This window comes from Patagioenas fasciata, chromosome 4, assembly GCF_037038585.1.
Source record: "Patagioenas fasciata isolate bPatFas1 chromosome 4, bPatFas1.hap1, whole genome shotgun sequence".
In the NCBI taxonomy this organism is placed as follows: domain Eukaryota; kingdom Metazoa; phylum Chordata; class Aves; order Columbiformes; family Columbidae; genus Patagioenas; species Patagioenas fasciata.
Window position 1 is genome coordinate 48,949,932 of NC_092523.1, and position 22,065 is coordinate 48,971,996.

The following is a 22,065-nucleotide window of genomic DNA, read 5'->3' on the forward strand; positions in this document are numbered from 1 at the left end:
TGCTAAGACTCCCAGTCAACTAACAGCAACCAGAATGGTGAGGTTTATGTGGACATTCATCCATTGGAAGCTGGACCAAGACCAAAACCACATTTTGTGTGGTCAGAGAAACAGAACTACTGCTGAGTAGCTGTGTCTTGGAAAGGATGGCTCTATGGAACAAAGGATGTTATCTACTTCTAACATGCTTGCAGATCCTCAAAAGCAAATTTCCTGCACTGAATGCAAACACTCATCATATGATTGAAGCAACCCCAGTAGCAGTCGTAGCACCCTAGTTAATTGGGCACGATTTGCTGCTGAGGAGCCATGTTATTGGTGCCTGATAGCAGAGGAATATCTTTTGCATAAGGTAAAAACCAACTATGATTTTAAACTCTCATGCACCATCTTAAAAATGTTCTTATGTATCACATTTATCTAGTGAAGACATTAGGCTCAATATTAGAGAAGGCAATAGTTTTATACATAACAGGCACCTGGCAAAGGACATATCCATTCTCATTTACAGATGTTATCCTAACAGAAAACAACTACTCCAAATGACATGTAATTAGAGAAGAAGGATGCAGAACCTAACCAGTCATTACTGTAGCAGAAATTTGCTGTAGCGTGTGATTAATCTAAGAAAGGCACGATGATGATCTCACCACGTCTGCTCTTGCCCCCTGGCTATCAGAAACACAACTAATGTGAATAAAGAGGCTGGCAACTGAAACAGCTATCACCGTGGCTCTTGTTTTAAAGAAAAAAACAGTTAAAAATATATTGCCTTCTTCCTGCTGCCACCTCAGCAGCTGCTTCCTGTTCCTTCATGCTCTCACTTTGCTCTGCTGCTATCTGTCATTGACAATAAGAGCAGTAAAAAGAACAAAATAATCTCCTTAGTAAACCGCCTCCTGCTAAACACCTTCTCGAAAAAACACAAGAGGAAGCGCTGTGTGCTGGGCCACTTTTTGTCTGATGTATTGAGGCTCTGCAGGAAACCAAATAGCTGCAGGTTGGAAGCCTTCAGTGTTGAGATAAAATCGAAGCAATTCAGTGGTGTCTTTACAACGCTGGTAAATGCTCTTTTGAGGGCAATGACTCAAATCTGTACATCCAGTGAAGGACTCTATCCTGCTCACCCCAAGTCACACGAGCTTACAATATGACTTTGGTGGGACTGTTACATGAAAAGCTGTAATCTCAGTCTCAGACTCTTCTTTTTCTTTACTTGAGGCTATACACTTTATTTTCTTGAATGCTGACCCTAATGGAATTGGACCATACCAGGCACTGGCACCTCGTTCGTTATTTTTATTAACTGACGTATTTCATGTGGAGTACTGCATGAGGAGGCAGGAGGTGCTAACCAACCAGGAACAGGATGACACATCCCAAATGGTACCTTGCAAAGCCAGGAAAAATGACAGTTGTTACTTACTGCAGATAGTCAGTGACACTATTATGCTTTCTATCCAGAGACAATGGACAGCCTAACCACGTACACAGTACTGCAGCTGTGTGAGGGCTTCCAGCCACTCGCCGCTAATGAAGGCAAGTGATAGATAGGAACATGTTTGTAAAATATTACACCTGTAAACCACACCGTTTCTTCTTCAGTCTTCACCCAGAGCTGACAGATCATTGAAAGACATATCTGAGAAACCTCCCAGATGACAGCAACTGCCAATGCTGCATATTTGATCAGGTAAAACTGAGAGAAACTTAATACTTTTCTGGCTCTTGGCTTGAGAAAACGAGGTACTGGCATAGATACTATTTCAGCATTGGTAAAAATCAACCCCCAAACCTCACCTAACTTTGAGTTCTGGAATTCCCTCTATAACCAGAGAGCTCTTCAGGACAAAGAGAAGCTCCTTAAGTCCTCTCCATCCATCACACAGATGTGCTTGAACAAAGCAAGTGCAGTGCTTTCCCTTGGTGAAGAAGCCACCTCACCAAGTCACTCTCTCAACACCTCTGCCTTCCTGCAGCAAAGAAAAATACCAACAGCTGTGCTGTACAACAGCATATTTTGGGAACAACTCGTTATTTGCAGTCTATCCCACAGGTGTCTGATGGTAATAGCTTTTCAGAATTGCCCTTGCAGGCAGCCCAGGGGTGTAAAAATCTCTCACTCTAACAATCACAGGAACCGTTGTCTCTTCCATTAGTATTGTCTCCTAACAATGGCTTATTTAAAGCATGTAATTTTATCCTTAGATTCAATGTGCTTCCATCCTTGCAGCCCCAACAACTGCCTACAGCTTTTTATATGATGTTTTAAATGCGGATTTTCATAGGCTTAGGAATAATTACATTCTTGAGACTTGGGAAGCCCCATCTGTGTCTGGACCAAACTAAAACCAGAAACACTTTCTCAAGATGGCAAATATTTGTGAGACAGTAATGCAAAATCTGGAAATCAGTTTAATTAAATATGCTGGAAACAGAGGCCCAGCATGTCTTATTTTGTAAACCCTTTCAAAGCTAATAATAATAATATCGGGAGTCAATTAATGGATTCATCGTAAGTTAAAATTTTACCTGTGATGATATGGTTACAGCTGTATCCATACCCTGAGCCTCTGCCTTACCAATACAAAATGTATGGTACGTACCCTGGACTTCCGCAAGACCATGAGGGCTTACACCAGCTAACATGACATTCTCACTCCTGTTGAGGGCTGGAATCTTCCAGAGCTAGAGTTCCAAGTTTATACTGAGCCTAACACTGGGCATACCTCTTCTCCTCATTTCTTCTGCATTTAAGTCAGGGATATTTACATTTCCATTTATTAGGTGACTGAAACAGCTCACACTGTGAGGGAGACACCGGTAAAAAAACATTAACTTTTACTTGAATCACTGTCCCTCAGGATGATTGCCAAATTGGTTAATTAATATAATTATCATTAATTAAAATGGCAGCTCAAACAAGATATATCACATCTGGGTTTAACAAAGTCTAAGGTTTACTGAAACTAGCTGCTTCAACCACCTGGCCAAACCCAAACCAGACAGCCCTAGGGGCAGCACGACCAGCACTCACTGTGTCATCTATCCCGTCAGCTCACCTTTGTGTATGGTGGAGCTACAAGCTTCTCAAGCTACACAAAGCTGCTTCATGGTAGGAGAGCAGAACATGTCCCCAGGCATTAAAACAACACCAAAACAAACAAAAACCCCACAAAACCCAACAGCAACAAAAAACAACAAATAAACAAAAAAACTCCCACAAAAAAACACAAGGGAGGGATGTGGCAGCCACAAGCAATTACAGGGTTTATCACCTAATGTCCAGCCCCTCAGCTCAGGCTGTGTTCTGTCTTATTCCTCTTCAGAGCAGTTCTAGCTGCCCTTGCTCAAGCTGCCAGCATATTTAACCTGCAAATCTTAGAAGTGAGCTGAGGTCAGGCTGTACCTTGCTGGAGCAGAGCTGTGAGCGAGTGGGGCTGCACGATGGCTTTGTCCTTGTGTCTAAGTCAGCCAGAGTGGAAGCTGACAGGCCATGAAAAACAATCATTCACAGCTTAGGGCTTAATTACTGGACTTGCACTGAACATAGATGCCTCATGCACAAAGGCATACTTGAAGGAGTGAGAGAACACATGGCACCCTTAGAGCCAGGATGAAAATTCAGACAAGATGGTTTATTTCCACATAGGACCTTCGTGAAGATAAGTGCTAGGTACTTCAACCAGTCATCTGACAGCTGTGGATGCACAGTGGGCTTCCTACCACAACATATTTTTATTGGCATCCTATTTATGGATACAATTTTCATTACCACAAGCTATGCATACATACATGACTGCAGACAGACAGACATATATATATATAAAATTTTATATATGCTAATGTAAAGACAGGCATCCAGCCTAATCTGGGTCACTAAAGCTAGGCACTTAAATCAAAGAAGTCTGGTTCTTAAAAGTGCTGAATGATCAGAAACATCAGCAAAGCCAGTGGGAGCTAAAAGTTGCTCAATATTTTTGAAAATACAATTCCTTCTTAACCAAGAAATGCCAGAAGGCCCTAACATATTCTGCCATTTTGCTGGATGCTACATGTGAGCATAGACATACCAAACATTCACAGCTGAAGCAGGCAAGATACAGAGCAGAGATAGGAACCGGTATTTTTCTCCCTCTTCTTCAGAAGCTAATACAGCTGAAGATCACAGAGAAAATTGTGTCACAGACACTGTCTCATGCCAGTGATTCAACTACAGAACCTTTCTCCTACATGCCATCTCCTGCAAAAAACTCTTTGCAATAATGAGGAATCTTCAGAGACCTACCTTTGAAACATCACCAGAAAATATTAAAAGGGGTATCCTCTCACTGGTTTACTGATATACAGCAAGTCCTGAATCTATAAAGAGGCAAAGCAGACTGATACCTGTGTTAAAGCACAAGTTAGAAAACCAAACAAGCATACAGAATATGCTGCTGCCAGCATTTCTGAAGAAAAAAAAATCAAAAACACAGAACCCCAAAACCACTACCTTAAAGCTGAACAAGCAAAGAATGTCACTGATCTAGGAAGGCCATCCACCCAAGAAAAGTCCTTGCAAACCACTGTAGATCTGTAAGCATTGACACAAAGAGGTAAGCACTTTTGAAAACAGCTCTGTTAATGCTCTTACTCTTCTGAAAGTTTGGGCAAGACATAGGACTGGATGGACTATGAACATTTGACAACACATAGGAGGACATCCAGGCAATGAGATACTGAGCAAGCAACTCCACTCAACTGTTTTTTGCTTTTTTTTTTTTCTTCTTACAGGTGAGCTGCTTCTTTTGCACAGAGCAAGGCAATTTGTTCTGAGTGACCCTTCCTATAAACCTGTAGCCTGTATGCTTGAACAAGGGAACCTAGAGCAGATCACAAATGAATGAAAGTAGTATGTGGGCAGAGAGGCAGATTGCGTCAGAAGATCAAGCAAATCCAAGCTATAGAGCTAGGAAACTGAAAGCACTTTATCAGGTGTTCCTTGTATAACCATATTATAAAAAACTCAGGTCCCACTTCAAGTGACTTGTCTGTCACTAAGGTGTGGAGCCTGAACCTTCCCCTCCATCTCTGCTCAGCTGCTGGTCAGCACAGTCCAGGTAAGCTCTGCTATAGCTTGGTCCTCACTACCTCAGCTCTGTTTGCTCTGCTCCCTCATCTATTTATTAACAACTCTAAACACCAGGCATGGGCAGCCACAGGAAAACTGTTGCATGTGTTCTACTCCAAGTCAACAGGAGAAAAACATCTTTGCAAATGCAGACTGCCATGGGAGGTGGCTCAAGAGAGACAGATGTTTGGTTAGCACTGCAGATGGGCTGGAGGATCCTCCATCACCACTTCAAAACTCCCACCCTTTTGCTTTCCTAGGAGGACAGAAAACATGCTCTTTTCCCCTAGTGTGTGGAGGCTTTGCCCTTTATTTTAAGGGAAAAGCTGCAATTAGTGGCAATTCATTAACCCCCTGGTCTTCTTTCTGGGAAGCAACTAGGTCAAGTTGCTCAGCCAGTGCAGCTCAAGGTTAGTGTGCCTCAGTCCTAAGTTTCTCCCACAAAACTGGAGAATAAGGGTAAATGCTGATCCTGGGAACACCGGCCTTCTCCCACATGGACTCAATGACTTTATTCTATTTATGAGGCTGACCTGTCTCTACACCTGCTGAGTGAATTCTTCCATATCAAGCTATAGTAGAGGTGTCTGAAACCAACAAAGCAGCCAAATTGTTTATAACTATTAATCAGGGTCCCAATGAGAATTACATGCAATTTATTGACCATCTTCAAGAGGTTAAAAAAAACTTAGAAATTAAGGAAGCACTGGTGTTGAAATTAGCAGTAGAGAATGCTAATGTTTGCTAGCAATGTGTTATCTGCGGGTTTTACAGTACATATTATATGCTTCTGTGTATTGCCTCTCTGAAAATCAAGAAGCTTGTCAGGAATGTGAGTTAATTGTTTCACTGGTTGTTGTTAGAATTGTTTCTTTGTGGTATAAGTACACCATAAAACTTTCTCCCCACTTCTCTCACTTGCGCTGCAAGCAGCCCTGTGCTTTCCCTACCTCCCTCCCTCTTCTCAAGGTTTTTACTTATAAGATGGGGTCAGAAATGACTGGTATTGGTCATGTCCCTAAGAAATCAGTATTGGGAGCTGTTTTAAAACATAGGAAAGCACTAGGAAATATGAGGAAGGAAGATCCTGCGAAATATTGTAATTAATGGTGGCTGCTGTATGAGTTAAACGATTGGGAAAAGTGTCCGGGGAATAGAATCTTGAAGTATAACACTTTGTTGCAATTAATGTTGTTTTTAAGGTGAGAAGAGTAGGACAAAATAAATCCCTACAAGAGATCATTAAATCGTTTCAGACAGTTTTAGAGGCAGAACGGTTTGAACTTCAACAAGCTGAGAGTTAACTGATAACACACAGGTCACAGTAAACTTGTTGAAGTCTGCACAATGTTTTCCTTATTAACCTGTTTTCTTTGTGGCTATCTGTTTAAGAATATTACAGTTTAATAGGTCTTTGTCTGTTATATGGCACAGTAAGTTCACAGACTGTTAAATCATGAAAATCCGTTGACTCAAAATGTGCATTTTATGATAATACAGAAGATGATGAGTAATTTAGTTCCTTTACTGCATGGACGTGATGATAAGATTTTATGTGTAATAGCTGTTACTTTTCTTTCTAGCATACTAGCTTTATTCCAATATCCAGACTCGTGCAACTCTGATAGGCTGTGTCTCATCTCGATGTGCTGGATTTGGCCTTTTTGTATCCACAGCAAGTGGATGCAAATCCTGGTTTTGGAATAACAGTTGCAGCGCACCAGATGAGACACTGATAAAAGCCTTGCCCAGTCCAGCTTGCTGCAGCGGCGGAGGGGTGGGTGCCGATTGGGCTCCAGCGCGCACTGACCTGTTTTATCAGGGAGACCCGGCGGCACCTCTGCCTGGCTGAGCAGTGAGCGGCCCAAAGGCGCAATGCTAAAATTGAGATATTGGCTTGAGTAAGTGTAACTCTGATCTATCTGCATATTTGAACTTGGTATTTGGTTTTCGTATCTGAGCTCAGTATTTTAATTTGCATATTTATATTTGGTACCAAAAGAATTTTGTTTGGGGAGATAATTACAAAATGGGAACCACTTCCACTGCTAAAATTCCACCTTGCTCTCCCTTAGAATGCATCCTTATGCATTAGAGTAATTGCTTATATTGTTATCTAGTAATTTTGAGACCAGAAAAGAATTTAAATTGTTAAACTCTGTTTTGCACTGAAAAAAAAAAAAAAAGAAAAAAGGGAAAAGAAAAAAAAGAGAAAAAATTTAAAAAAAAAGAAACAAAAAAAGAAACAAACAAACACCTAAATGCTATGATGGATGTGAACTTGGTATTGTATGAAGTTGTGTTTAAAAGTTGCTGGAATATGAACTGATTTGGATCTAGGAAAATGGAATAATGGATTGATGTTTAATATACTGTATTTTGACATCTGTAAATTGTAAAAGGTAAATGGGGCTGAGGAATGTAACAACTGTTGAGCTAATTGGAATGGTGTATAAAACTCAGCTCACTGTAACCGAGGAGTTTGCCAGAGCCTCCCACTTTGTACCAGCGATTCCGCCAGCTGCGTGGCCTTGGCTACATCTGAACTGCAGCAAGAAGAGAAAGAAGGAAAAAAAAAAAAAATGGAAAAACCTGGTTGGCTGCTGCTAAGTGGAGAAAGGGTGGACTTTACTCCCCCCACTCTGTCTTTTTTTTCCTGGAGTATTCTCATCCATCCTTGTTATGGCACTGTGTTGCTTCTCGGCTTTGAATCAGGGGTTGTTAGTGCTGTTTCTTTCTGCTTCTGTCTTGTCTCCTAGGTTTTGGCACATCTGGGGAAAGAGCTCATCATTTTACCTCCTTGCTGAAGTCAGTCTTTTCACACTGGTCAGCTTTGGGGAGGTCAGAGTGGTACTAATTTGGGTGTGGAGTGGAGCCAGGTTGGTTTGATGTGGAGTTTGAACTGATTTGTTTTCATGCTGGGTTGGAGATCTTGCCATCTCAGATGGGGGCAAGAAGGAGGTTTTATTCCCCACCCCCCCAGCAATGTTACTGCTAGAGAACTGTAGTACTGCATCAAGGAGTCTGAAGGTTGAGATTTAAAGGTATTGCCAGTGGATCCATAGTTCTAATGAAGCTGGAAATTTAAACCAATTTTTTTTTTTTTTAACAGACTTATTCCGTGATAACTGGTTGTAAGAGACTTCTTAGTAAATTCACCATGCTAGTTTTTGAGGTCATGGGAGAGAATGAAAGAAAGGCTGTTTTTTGAGACCAATAGAATGCCAAATTTGGAACAAAGTTTTAATACATGAATTCTTGTAGTTGCCAGAAAGTTCTATACCTCTCTTGGGTCAAGATTCATTAAGTAAATCATAAGCTCAAATAACATTTTCTGGGAATTCTGTTTAGTTGCATGCCCTACGAGAAGCTGCTTGGATGGTGCAGATCTGCTTGCTGCCAGTGAGAAACCTCCAAGGAAATTTCGAATGCTGTACTTCCACTAGTATTAACAGCCAATGTTTTGATAAAGCAAATACTACACTGATAGATCTGAAACAGGACTTCGATCCGGTAAGGGAAAACAATATCCAATAAATATGACAGCTAAAATGGAGTTGGAAACTTTGAGGAATAAGTTTATGACAACCTTACAGGCTGACTGCATTCAGTTGGACTTGCAGATTTGTCTATTTATAGCTACAACATAGAAACAACCTGTGGCTATTGTGGGACAGTATGATGAGAATGCTAACAGACTGATATACCAATTGTTACTCTGATCAAGAAATGCAGGGAATTAATTTAAGTCTTAATAGGCTATGATCCTTTTGTCATACATGTACCATTCGTGACATTTAATTTTGATTTTTTATTTGCAATCTACATCCTTGTAAATCGCACTAGCTGATTTTCTTAACAGCACAGCTTTTGGCATGCCTAAATGTAAATTGATGCAGAACCTGCAAGTCTTTAACATCAGGTCACAGACCATACTTGTATCTGGTCTGATCCTACATACTCACACACTTTTTGTTGATGGTTCTGGGAAGTCTCATAAAGCTGTAGTGGTCTGGCATGAAGATAACAATTGGCATCATTCTATACAAATTATTGAAGGTTCAACCCAATTAGCAGAACTTGGTGCAGCTTTACATTACTTAGAGCTTTTTAAGGAGGAATCTCTAAATTTGATTTGTGATTCTGAGTATGTAGTCAAGGTCCAATGCAAGTATCTGATTCTGAACTGGTTTGGTTTTGTTTCTGGTTTTGTTTTTTTAAACAAAAAGGGGGGAGAAGTAGGGAAAACACCACAAAACCAATTGCCAAAAGCATTGTATGTTATGAATCACTTATATCTAAGTGGTGCAGCCCAAATTTGCCCTGTGATGAAGCACTTTGCAAGTATGACCCAAAACCATGCTAAATCAGAAAGAACCTACATTAGTTACGGTCAGATCACTAGTTAATGGTAAATGGAAAAGGCCGCATCAACAGATAACCTGTGGAAAAGGTTATGTTTGTGTCACTACAGGCCGAGGACTGAAGTGGATTCAACAAAGATTCAACAGATGCAGACGGACAGGAGGGAGAGAAGTTGTGAGGACTGTTTCAGATGTAAACCATGGATCCTAATTCAGTGTTATGGATGCTCACAGACCTGGTGGTCTAGAAGCCCATTAGCAAGCAGGTGGTGTACCCTCTGTGGAGAATGGCAATTTGAGCAAACAGCAGGAGAGTCAAAAGAGTGATATTACACTTAGGTAGTCAATGCAAAAATGAGGTAAAATTATGAGACATTCCTACCATAGTATCTACTGCACTCCTTCTCCCTAGTCTAGTGGCTGGTAATGCTTTAGGAGACATATCAAAGTTAAGCTATTGGTCTTCTAAACAGGCTAATCTAACTTCTGAGATACTAACTCAATTAATAGTAGATGTTGAAGGTATTAGGCATGTTACATTTCAAAATCGTGTTGCTATAGATTTTTGTTGTTATTGTAAGGACATGGTTGTGATGAATTTAAGAGAAAGACGTTGTATTAACTTGTTTAATCATTCTGGATCTATTCATAGCACTTTAGACAAACTAAACCAGCACGCTAATAAGATTGTCATAGTAGAATTAAGGTTTGACAAATGGTTTAAAAGCTTGGAAATAGGTCGGTAGTTGTTTGATCTTATTATGTAAGGCTTAGCTGTAATCATTGTTGTTAATCATATGTTGTATGCTGCAGTGTATTTCAAAGATGATTCCGCACGTTGTAAACAAGGCCTGGCTGGTTCAAAAACAAAAAGGGGGAATTGTGGGAAATTTGAGGGATTTTCTTGAGATTGTTGTGTGGATGGGTTTCTATTAGATGGAGATTTATTTCTGAACTAGCCAAAGGAATCTCAAGGTCAACTCAAAGGCTGAAAAACAGCACCCTGAAAAACAGCAGTGAGACTCAGGCGCGTGGACAATCTGTGAACATGGACAATATCCAATCAGCTAATGCATGCTTGGAGCATGGACGCGTGATCAGGAAATAACTGCATATATAAGGAGGCTTGTTTCTGTAATAAATGGCTCTGCTTGAATTCACATTGGATTGTGTGGAGTCCATGATTTTTTGCCCTCGCATCTGACTATGCAGAAAGCATTTGTTTGTGAATAGGGACATAAGAAGCAAGAAAAGGAAAGCAAATAGACTTCATTAAAAAATGCATATGTGCAGAAGGCAAATGTGCATTTTCCTGAAGACTGCCCTCTTTTCAATCGCAAACAGGAAATCCTCTCTCAAGAAAGACAGAATTAGTCATTAACTGTATATGACTGATGAACTGCTTCAACTGTCAGCAGTGAAGAATTTCAAATCAAGACTAGGTTACGACAGGAAATTTATCGGTTAAGTTCTGGTCATGGAGCTCAGCTCAGGAGCCTATGGATGGATTTCCACATGCAGCACACAGAGGCAGACTTCAAGAGGAGGAAGGAGAGATGGAAAAATACTGCATTAATTCAAAGAGTAATCTATATTTTCATGCATATTTCTTTGAAATGCTCTCAAAAACTAAGCTAACGGTTCCACACCAAGACAAATTTAACTGTGTTTAAATCCACCGTGCAAAAGCTTAGTGAGAGCCACCATATGGTCTATTAGAAAATAGGAATTTTTACACTCACATTTCCATTCAAGATATAAGGAGAAGTTGAATCATTAACCGCTCGAAAAAAAGGTTCAAAGAAGCATCAGGAAGACTGCATGAAAGTGATCATAAACCCCCTTTCTGCAGTCAGACACAGAACTGAGAAGGTCATGACATGACCTATTCATCATCTTTTTCTTTGCAAACTTTCTACCACTCTGGTCTTTCTTAAATGAAATGGTATTGCAACAAACCATTGCATAGAAAACTTTGGGCTTGAAATCCTTCTGCACAGTGCACTGCATCTATGCAAAGCACATTGGAGACAGGTTCTGGACTTGCAGGAGCCACTGGTTAAACTTTTAACTCTTGGGAGTTCATTAGCATCACTATCTGCTGTTTAGGGTGGTGCCATTGCTGTGTACAAGCCAGGAGTATTTCAGGACCATCACTAAAGACTGTGACAGACTAGGATTACAAAGGTCATGCTACTGGCTGGATTAAGTACCATGGCTAAATATTCTGTCCATTGATCTCTACTTCATCTGCCCTAAATTCATTCTGAATCAGCTGCCTAAGATTGGATGGCTGAAAGGATGATGTCATTTGGCTTCACGTCAGAATGACAACTATGGTGTTTGGAGTAATTTCCTATTAATTTATTATTTCTGGTTGGGTACTTCTGGCAGGCCCATTTGATGGCATTGCATCACAGGAATTACAGCCTTTAATTGCAGGGTCAAATTTCATCCTTCTAAAATTAAGTTTTTTCTTCTGAGCAGCATGTTAGCTACTGGCACCAATGTGATTTAACAATAATAGGTGTGGCTTTGATTGCCAACTAGTTGAACTCATGTGGTGGTTAAAGACTAACTTGATTGCTGAAGCTAGATGATAAATCACATGAAAAAGAAGAAAGGTTTCAATGGGCAAAAGATGAGACAAACTGATGCTGTGTAGGTGGGTTTCATTAGTCACCAGAAAGCAGGCTCTGCTACTGGAGAAGCAACACCACATGGGTTGTCTTGGAGCATCTGTGCAGATGGAACTGATGAGTAACAGCAAATAACACTCATTACACAGCTCACTATTTCGGATCATAGTATTAGAAATGCAATGTAATTGAAGCATACTTTCTTGGTAGATACTTAACAAAACTATTACTAGCTTTGTCTTCCTTTTACTCTGTTTTCTTCTCCCAAGACTTTTGAGGAGCAGCTCATGTTTGGGTTGACTGCTGATAGGAACATCTGCTCACATTCCTGCAGGCATGTTGATTTGGATGTAACATACAAATAGCCTGCATTCAGGAACCTAGCTGAAAAAACCCTCATGTGCCATATTACTAATAGATTCAGTCCACTCATCTTCTCGTTAGGCAGCATGTGTGAGCCTGCTTATTGTCAATCTCTTTGGCAAGCCTCCTGCCACCCTCCTGCCTCCTGCAGAATGGAAAATTGTAATTCTAAAATAGGTCATTTTATTATAAAAATACATTTTCCAAGCAATATTCCTCTGAGGTCCTTCATGTTAAGAGCATATTTAGAACTGAATAAATACTGTTCTGTCATTTCTCAATATCAACTGCACATGTTTCTGCAATAATGGCCAAGCATGGTTCAGCTGGAAGCAACTCTCAAAGTAAAACATTTAATACAAGAGTATTTCTGAGGGAAGGCCTTATGAAAGGATATTATCTTCTTGTATTGCACTGTGGATGGTGTAAAGTGACTCCATGACTTGAGGTCTGACCTGTCCCCTTTAAGTTGAGGTGTACACTGAACCCAGCCAGGAGGTTAAGACCCCTCTCCCTCACCGAAGGAAAAACCATCTCTTTGTTAGTTTCTATGCCTGCAATATATGGAGGAAACTGTTTATCCCTTCCATTTCTTAGGCATCAAGCTAATCACGACTTAAACAATCAATAAAGGCTGGATTAATTCTTAAGTGACAAAAGCAAAAGCAGCTAAATAAATGAAGTTAATCCTTCTGTAATGCCCATTTGTTAAAATTTTCCCCTGCATATCCTGATGGAGCTTGGTTGACTTCTCAGGAAGTGAATGAACAGCTTTTACTCCTCAGTCACAGTCTGCAGTGCACCCTCATGCACTTCTAGCATATCATCAGCACATGGCCAAAACTACAAGCCCGATGTTCTCAGGTATGATATAAACAGCACAAATTCTGTGCAGTCCTGTCCTGAAGTCACCACATGCAGAAGTGGGTCTTCCAAGTCTATTCAGCCCATGGCTAAGGTAGGTGAAAGCACATTTGCAATTAGCAGTGCTCATGCTTATGGCATAAACAGGTTTGTTTGAAGGACTGAACAGCAGACGGGCTCAAAAGCCTCTTCACTTTATTCTGCCCTACCACAGACTGGGGTGACCCTTCACTTACCCTTTCTGTGAAAATGCCTTTGAATCTGCAACTAAGAATTGTCACATGTTATCATGGTTGCATTTGTAACTGGGATACCTGTCCTAACAGACCGGATGGAAACGTATGTCAGTTTTCAGAGTGCTGAAACAGGAGATCTTGTAAGGCTACTGCTTAGCTTGAGCAGAAATCTGGGTTCTAATAAACTTATGCAGACCTTCATAGACCATTCACTGGCTTTTAACAGATAGTCCCTAACTATTAACCTCAAGGGGAGGATTAACATTTTCTTTTAATGAATATGGAGATGCTGTGGCATGCTGCAATGTTATAAAACTTCAAGCGCTTGTGAAATACCAGTCTTTCAGAGTGGAATAATTCTGTCATCTTATTTCCATACAGCTCTTCTCAGAGTACCATCTTCCTGCCAAATATTTTATCACATTACTTCTACCCCTTCCTCCACCCCCCAGTATGCTTATTGTATTTTATCATTTTCCTAATGACTCATCTCTAAAGCTAAGTCTTTCAACTGTGTGAAGTTTTTTTGTGAAACTGATGCTTCAGGGAAAGGAGAGTGACATTAATGATAGTGACCCTCTAGTTTGTTAAATAGTAAGGGCTGATTATCCTTCAGCCTTTTCTAGCCAAAGGGCTAGATAACTCCCCAACAGCCGGACTGCTTCTAGGAGACCAGGCCTGGGAAGACTTATAGGGCTTTTACACCTTTCTGGTTTCTGAACTTGGGACTTGGTGTTGTCTACTTCATTCCTCGGTGCCCAGAGGACACCCTAAAAACTGCTTGAAACTGTAGCTCCAGTAGTCTAAGAAAATAGAGGTTTGCTAAAATGCAAATGCCCTGTCCACATAATCTTTGTGAGAAGATTTTCTGCCTAGTCCATTCCACTGACTTTCCAGATTTACTCTGCTGTTCGATCCTGCTTTTGGCATTTCTCCCTGATCACATGGAGCCCTGTGGAAAGGGAGGACCGTTCCCTGAGCACTTGGCAAACACGCTACTTGTGGAACTAAGATCACACCCAAGGGAAAGCACCAGTCCTTGGACTTCAATATGTTTTGCAGTTTCTTTACTAAGGCAAAATGGCTACCCAAGAGTAGAAATCACTTTCAGTCAGTCTGGTTGTAGGTTATGGGACTCTGCTCACCCCTGAGCTGACAGACCCCACATCAGTACCAGAAAAAACATGCTCCGGCTCTACCCTCTACCAACAGGAACACTTGCCTCTTCCCAGAACTGTGTAAAATCAAATTAGTAATCAGTCTACTGTTTGTTTCTTTTATCGTTACACCCAGGAAAGGACAAATCCATCCATCTGAAATCTATGCCCGACCACATAATATTTTTATTTGTTTCGTACACAAATGTTAACGAATTGACTCCTCTTTACACAAATTTAAGGTAACATCAGATGCTTTGTTATCTCGCATTGGAAATTCCTGTCGTTGCCATAATAACACCTTGACTGATTTTCTCAGATTTCTTGTGACTTTTCCATGAAGCAGCATCTCTAGTCTTGCATGTAAAAAGGGGGCCCTGGAGCCACTGGAAAATTTCTGAATTAAATCTTGACTGACTTCACTGTCATCAACTGAGAAAAGCCATTGCTTTTTATAGTATCCTTTTAAGATTAGTCATGATGTAGCACAATGTTCAAGTCTTTTTGTGTTCTTGTTGTATTTTTGCATGCAGAGCAATAAAAATAATTGCACAGCACTTTGTTTCTTCTTTTTTTTTTTTTTACTTGCCTTTTGAAAACAGAGCTTTTGGTTTATTTGCACATAAGCATCACCGGGAAAAAAAAAATATTTTCACCACTAGAATGCAATCTCGGATCCTGATCACTGTAACCAATATTTGTCCAACTTTTTCCAAAAGAAAAAATAAAAACAAAAAACAACCAACCACATATGCATACATATACATATACATATACATATACATAGCCATCCTGTTTTTTGGGACAAATCAGCAACTAGTAATAATTGCATGATTGTGAGGAGCCGACAATATTAATTATAACCACTGAGCTACAGCACAATCTCAAGAAACAGGTGTCACAGAGAGAATTCAAGGGTACACTGATTGCTTTTTAAGATTATTTCAAACACCCGGTCTTTTTAGCAGAAAAAAAAAAAAAGTCAGATAAAAGGGCAAATAATAAGACCTGCCAAAGCTGAATGTTCAACCACCACTTTCTGCCTATGATATTTGTATTGTTTTTTTCAGACAATAAGAATACATTACTTCATATGTGCTTCAGTTGAACAAACACCTAGTTGTAGCTTACTGAACTACTGAGGTAGCTTTGTTAGCTCTTGCCAGACTTTGCTAGACTACCAGCCCTTCAGAGAACATTGCCCTTGCCCCATTTGTGTGTGTGCATTAATGTATAGGCACACAAATAAGAGTGCCTATATCATTACTATGTAAGTACAGTCAATACACAGACAATATTAATTATTTTAAACTTAGCAATGCTGCCACTTCCTGGACCTGAAGTTCACCAGACTGCACCATCTAGCAATGTGCTTCCTATCTTTTATCACATTCGAGTTTGCTTCCTTACTAGTGACTGTGAAGGTTGCCTGAGACGGAGGACAAGAAATAGCCCAGGATACATTCTTCTTATGATCCCATTCTAAAAAAAAAATATTTTCCACTCAGCAGAGTATTTTCATCTCCAAAGCTAGACAGTGATATAACCTAGCTTGGAAAGTGAACTGTTGTCATTTGCAAGTGATACAAGCTTTGAGTCTGAGCTTAGAGCTGGTCTCCACTATGTTAGATACAGATACTAATGGTATGCAGAGGTGCTAATAGTACAGATACTAAGAGTTCAACAAAGGACTGGGGTGTGTGTTTATGTCTCCCTTGATTAACTCCTTGTCTTTCTAGGAGAATCACTTTCAGAGGGAGGAAAGCAGGCAAGGAAGTGAGCAAACTCAACTGTTATTAGCACATTTTACTTATGTATAATAAACATAGTAAAATGAACAGTAAAAATAATGGGTGTTGCTAACAATTACAACCACAGGTATAATAGATACAGACTGTTGCTCCTGGATCACTCCAAAAATAACAGGATCTCCCTGGATATCTGGCTGATGTGAGCTGTGGTAACAACTTCCTTACCTGCCCCTAGGTTTTGTAACACAGGATCATGGAGTTAGAGATAAATGAAAGAAATAATTCAGTCCTCTGTGGACATGCCTTATTGTAGTATTTGTGATTGCTGGCATTCTTCCCTCCACTTTTAGATTACTTTCCCAAAATACGTGTCCAGTGCTAACAGAGGACAAATCAGGGGGCAAAATGGTACTATGTTGTTTCCTAGTTGTTACTCCTTTGGTCTATACTTTGCCCTTTGCCTTTCTCCCTCACACCCTGCTTGGAGTTCCAAGTGTTGGTGTTGCGTTTTTTCCATATTTACTCACACCTGCCCTTACAGATCTGCTGCCAATTTACAAAAGCAAATTCTTAGGCATGGTCTCTAAGAAACAAATCACTCAACTCTAATAAGTAACTGATCATCTGCGATTAAAAATTAAATCACTGCAAGTCTTTGTTTCTATAACTTTTACTGAGTTCAAGGTTCAAGTATATAATAAAACAGATATATGTAGCCCTTTTCTACTTTTACTGTTTGCAAAAATAAACCAGACTCAGATAAATTCTCAAAGCTTTTCCTACTGGAAGATAATTTAACTTTATTCAGAATATATACAGAACTTGTTTTCCCACAGTAAATGTTACCAATCTTTGCTTTGTTTTGACTCTCAAGAAGGCATGTTTACCTAAGTGATCCAATGTATAAGACCAAATATGACAGGAGTGTCAAACTAATTTTCACTGGGGCCCACATCAGCCTCGCGGTTGCTTTCAAAGGGCTGAATGTAATTTTAGGACTGTATAAATACACCCCTGAAATATGGAAGCAGTTTAGACATCTTGTCACATAGTATTGATGCTTACATAACTGGGCACCAAAGTTGTATCCAAGGTTAATAATGAAACAATTCTGGACTACTTTTGTTACATTTCTAATCTTCCTAAATAACATCAAAGTACTGGCAATAATGGCAAAAATAACTTAAAATAATTTTGCACAATTAGAAACAGTTCATAACTCTGTAAGGCAGGTATAAAATTTTTATCAGCTATGAAATCTTTACATGTTATTATCTAATTTCACCTGTTAATTCAGGCTTGCTCTTGGATCCACAAAGGCAACAGATTCAGCCTTTATCCCATCTCTGCCTTTAGTATAGGTGTTATAAATTAAGAAACGATGTGTTGCTAGAAGCACAGTTATACAAGTTACAAAATTTTGCTCTGTCTGTAGTTGTAAGACTACGAGCAGCTTACTCCTACATTAGTGATGATTTCACAAACAAATCAGATGCAGGATGTTGTTCTTAATATAACCAGGTTCTCCTTAGCTTTGACTGCATCTGGTAGAGGGAGTTTATGCTGTTAAAAATAAAGTTGGCAGTAATAGTTGTAGTACTCAAGACTGACAGATTTTACTACTGACAACATATTTTGCTAATGAAATCCACCTAACTCTAACCCAGCACTTGCTGAACAGTCTTCAGCTGACACTGTAAGTTTGAGACTCATAAAAATACTACCATCTGTCTGTCCTGACCTTGTCAGATTAATTAACAGCCACAGTTCATAAAGCTAGGCTGACCCAGGATGGTCATCGTGACTCAAGAATGGATATGTTTGGGACCAGTCACCCTACGGAAAGATATGAAGATATACATGCTCTTCTGATTGCAAAAGCAGTTAAAGATGCAACCTTGAGAAGGGAAAGCATAGGTTGAAAGAAAAAAAAAAAAAAATCAGAGAAACTAACCGAGCTTGGGGGACAGAATTTAAATTTCAATTGATGGGGGAAGCTACCACCCAGGTAGTAAAATTCCAAACTTTCATGTTGGTGGGATATACAATTATATGCATAATAAACAATTACTAAGATGCTGACACCAGCTACAGCAAATTCACCACAATTCTAGAGCTCATAGGTTCACTCTATTCAATCAGACACGATATCTGATCTCAGTAAGGATTTTCAGACCTTTTAAGGGTACCTCATTCATCCATCACTATTTATACTTAGTGCAATCATTTATATAGACATATTTTCAGGAACTTGAGGAGGAAAACAGAAAAGCCTGTGTGAAATTTCAAGAAATATCATTGTCCTGACACTTGAGTCATTACACGACCAGAATGTATTGTTTCTTAATTGTAACACTTTGAAAACATTCTAAAGGTCATTCTACAGGCTGAAACCTGCTATCTTCATTCGTGCAAACAAACCTTACTGACAAGGTTAATTACCTCCCTTCATGGGATGATGGTCTGCATGTACAGGCAAGATCTTTAATTTTTGGACCTTTCTTACATCATCCCCCCTCAGCAGACATTAAGTTCTTAGACAGGGTAAGTCAATGTGATTACAAAAAACCCACTCCCCCTCCAAAAACCAAACCAAGCCAACCTCAACCAAAAAGCCCACTTCAAACATCTTCATTATTTTGTACCATCTCCCACAGCAGGTGCCTTCAGACTACTCAGTCTCATCCTTTCAGTCTGCTACATGTCACTGGAAAACCTGACAATATCCTGTCAAACACAACCACCTCTGGCCCATACTCTCAGACACTGTGCTTTCTAAAGAGAGCTATAAATTCAGGCTTAAGCACACTTCGGTGTGAGTAAAACTCACAAAATTCAAGTCAAAGATTTACAATATTATGACAATATATGTATCAGCCTAGACGTCATACCCAGCAGTGGAATTCACAGTTCTCTAAAACAGGAAAGCAAATCTCTTTCTCACCAACACTCAGAGACACAGCTGAACGAAAGCAGTTATAAAACCAATTCACTGTAATGGTCACTTTCAGTTTGCAGTTTGTATATTACTCAGTATAATTTCTCCTCAGTAAACTTCAAATAACTTTAAGGTCATCTGGCACCAACACTGCCAAGAAGAAGAAATATGGTTTTAGCATGGAGGTCCCAGGAAAAAAAGTCAGCGGACTTCTAAAGGGAGAAACACTAGAGCTCTATCATAATTTCTGAGCTGCAGACTCCCTGGAAGTGATAAGAGGAGGGAAAAGTCCATTTAATATAGGCAGATCCAAAGTTATGTATGTAGGAAGATTTCATTTAAATGTCCCTTACAGGAAAAGCAACCAGCTTCTGAGAAAACCCTGGCTTACAAAGAAATGCAGGGAACTAACAGAAGTTCCCACCGTGTAGCCGTGGGAAAGAAAAGTTCGTACCATTGGGTGAATAGACAGGGGAATACTGAGCATGAGATTATTATCTCCACACGTGACATTAATGAGAGCCTTCCTGGAATCACTGTGCAGTGCTGGTGGCCAGGGAAGACAATGGTGGGGGCTTGGAGAAGACTGGCCAAGCCTTCTCCTGGGGAGCATCTGAGTTCTAGGGAGAGCCCAAAGGAGCCCAGTCTATTTATCTTATCAGAGACAATGTTGAGTGGCTATTCAATTACTGCGCTTAAATACCTGAGCAGAGGGAGACGATCTGAAACTAAATAGATATTTAACAGACAAAGACTTTACGAGATCCAGTAGCTAGAAGATGAAGTCAGAAAAGTTCAAAGTGGAAAAAAAGATGCAAACATTTAACAAGGAGATTAATGATCAGAGCCAGTTACCCAAGAATGTAGTTAATTCCCTATCATTGGATATCATTAAATCAAGACTGTTTGAAGAGGCTGGTGGGCTGGACCTCAGACTCATTGGAGAATAGTCTGTGCTTTATATCATGAAAGAGGTTAGATTATGGGATCGTAATAATTCCTTATGACTCTAATAAATCAATCGACCAGCAGCATGATTAGCTTCTCCTGAGATAAAAAGCATGAAGGAAAAAAGTATTAATGAAGCAAAGGCCTGTGTGGGGCACAAAAACCAGGCTGACCTGTGGACAACACATGTCACAGACCGGGAGCTGGCAAGATCATCTGTAGTTTTGCCACCAACTTCAGCAGCTCAAAGAAAAGGCCCGTCCGGGATTTATGACTGGCCCTAACACCCCAAGCCAGGTTGCTCAACGCGCCTCTAGTGAGCTGGCTGTGCGACGCTAACACGGGGGAGCATCACCAGGCGCACCCCAGCTCGCAACCCGAGCGGACCACCCTCCCGCTCGCAGCTCAGCACCCCCGAGACGGCGGTTTCGGAAGCCCCGGGCTTCGGAGGCAGCCGTCAGGGGGTCCATCGGTACGTCTGCACGCCTGTCGTCGTCTGGCTTCGCCATCGGGGAGGCCGCAGAAGCGGGCGTGGGGCGGGCCGGAGGGACGCCCCTTCACCGTGAAGCTACGCCAGGGCGGCGGGGGACCTGGGCTGCCCCCCGCGGCGGCGACCGCCGGAGCACCTTCCGCGCTGCGACACGGCGGCCGCGGGCCGCCGCCACGTTGCCGTGGCGACCGCACCGCTGCCGTGGCGACCGCGCCGCGCATCCCCCCCAGCCCGGCTCGGGGGCGGGGGGTCACCTTATTTTTATTTTTGCTTTTAAGTTTTCCGCGCTCCCGGCCACGTGGGAGCCCAACCCGCTTCCAGGTGCCGGTAAAAACCAGCAGAGGAACCGAGTGGCCCCTTTGGGGCTAACACGGCCCGGCCACCCCCACCCCTGGGTGTCCGCTCGGCGTGGCGGAGGGCCAGCTGCCGCCCCCCCTCCCCGGCTCCTCGAGGCGCGCTTCCCGGTCACGGCTCAGCCCACCCAGCACCCCTGCGCCAGACAAGGCCGGCCGGATGTGGCAGCCCCCCGCCTCGCCACCCTGCCGTGCCGGGCACCTGTCCTCTCATCGACTCCGCTCCTCTCCAGCGCCGAAAAAACTTGCTGGTGGGGGGAGTGTGGAGGTGCTTAGGACCCCTTCGCTACCCCCGCCCCTTACCTCCGCGGCGGCGCCCGGGGAGCCGCGGACGCGCGGACGCCGCGAGCAGGGATGACCTTGCGGAGAAATTCATCATCCGGGCAGGAAAACAAACCCTTCCTCGGGGTGTGCAGCGGGGGGAAGAGGAGGGCGGACGGAGGGAGGAGAGGAGAGGAGAGCTCCGCTGGGGTGACCCTCCCCGCCGCGGGGGGCAGGAGGGAGGTGATTCGTGCCTACTACGAAGAGGCAGCGGCTGTAGGCTGCTCAGGCAGACTAGTCCCGGCCAGCCTGTGCCGCTGCGCGGGCAGTCGTGCCGAGCGGTCGGCGGCGCCTCCCGGCCGCTAGCAGCTGCGGCTGGCAACTGGCTTGGGGAGGCGGGGTGCGCCCGGGCTGCGGCGCCGGGAGCACCCCTGGGGCCGCAGGGAGAGCGGAGCAGCTCTCGAGGGGGCGGCGAGGGGACCCCGGCCAGCGGGGAAGTCACCTCGCAACCTCCCCGTCGGCGCTTAGCCCCTGCTCCTCGGCTCAAGCCCTCTCAACTGCGGAGGGTGCGGGCAGGTACGTGCCTCC

The 22,065-nt window shown here is 42.0% G+C and overlaps 1 protein-coding gene across 1 annotated transcript in view; it reads right to left on the reverse strand.

Moving 5' to 3' along the window:
- GPRIN3 (GPRIN family member 3) overlaps positions 1–21,835 on the reverse strand; it is a 37,176-nt gene extending 15,341 nt beyond the window's left edge. Inside the window, exon 1 of the mRNA XM_065837407.2 lies at positions 21,520–21,835. The gene's annotated coding sequence lies outside the window, so the exon portion shown is untranslated. The remainder of the gene's footprint in view (positions 1–21,519) is intronic.
- Between the last annotated feature and the right edge of the window lie 230 nt (positions 21,836–22,065).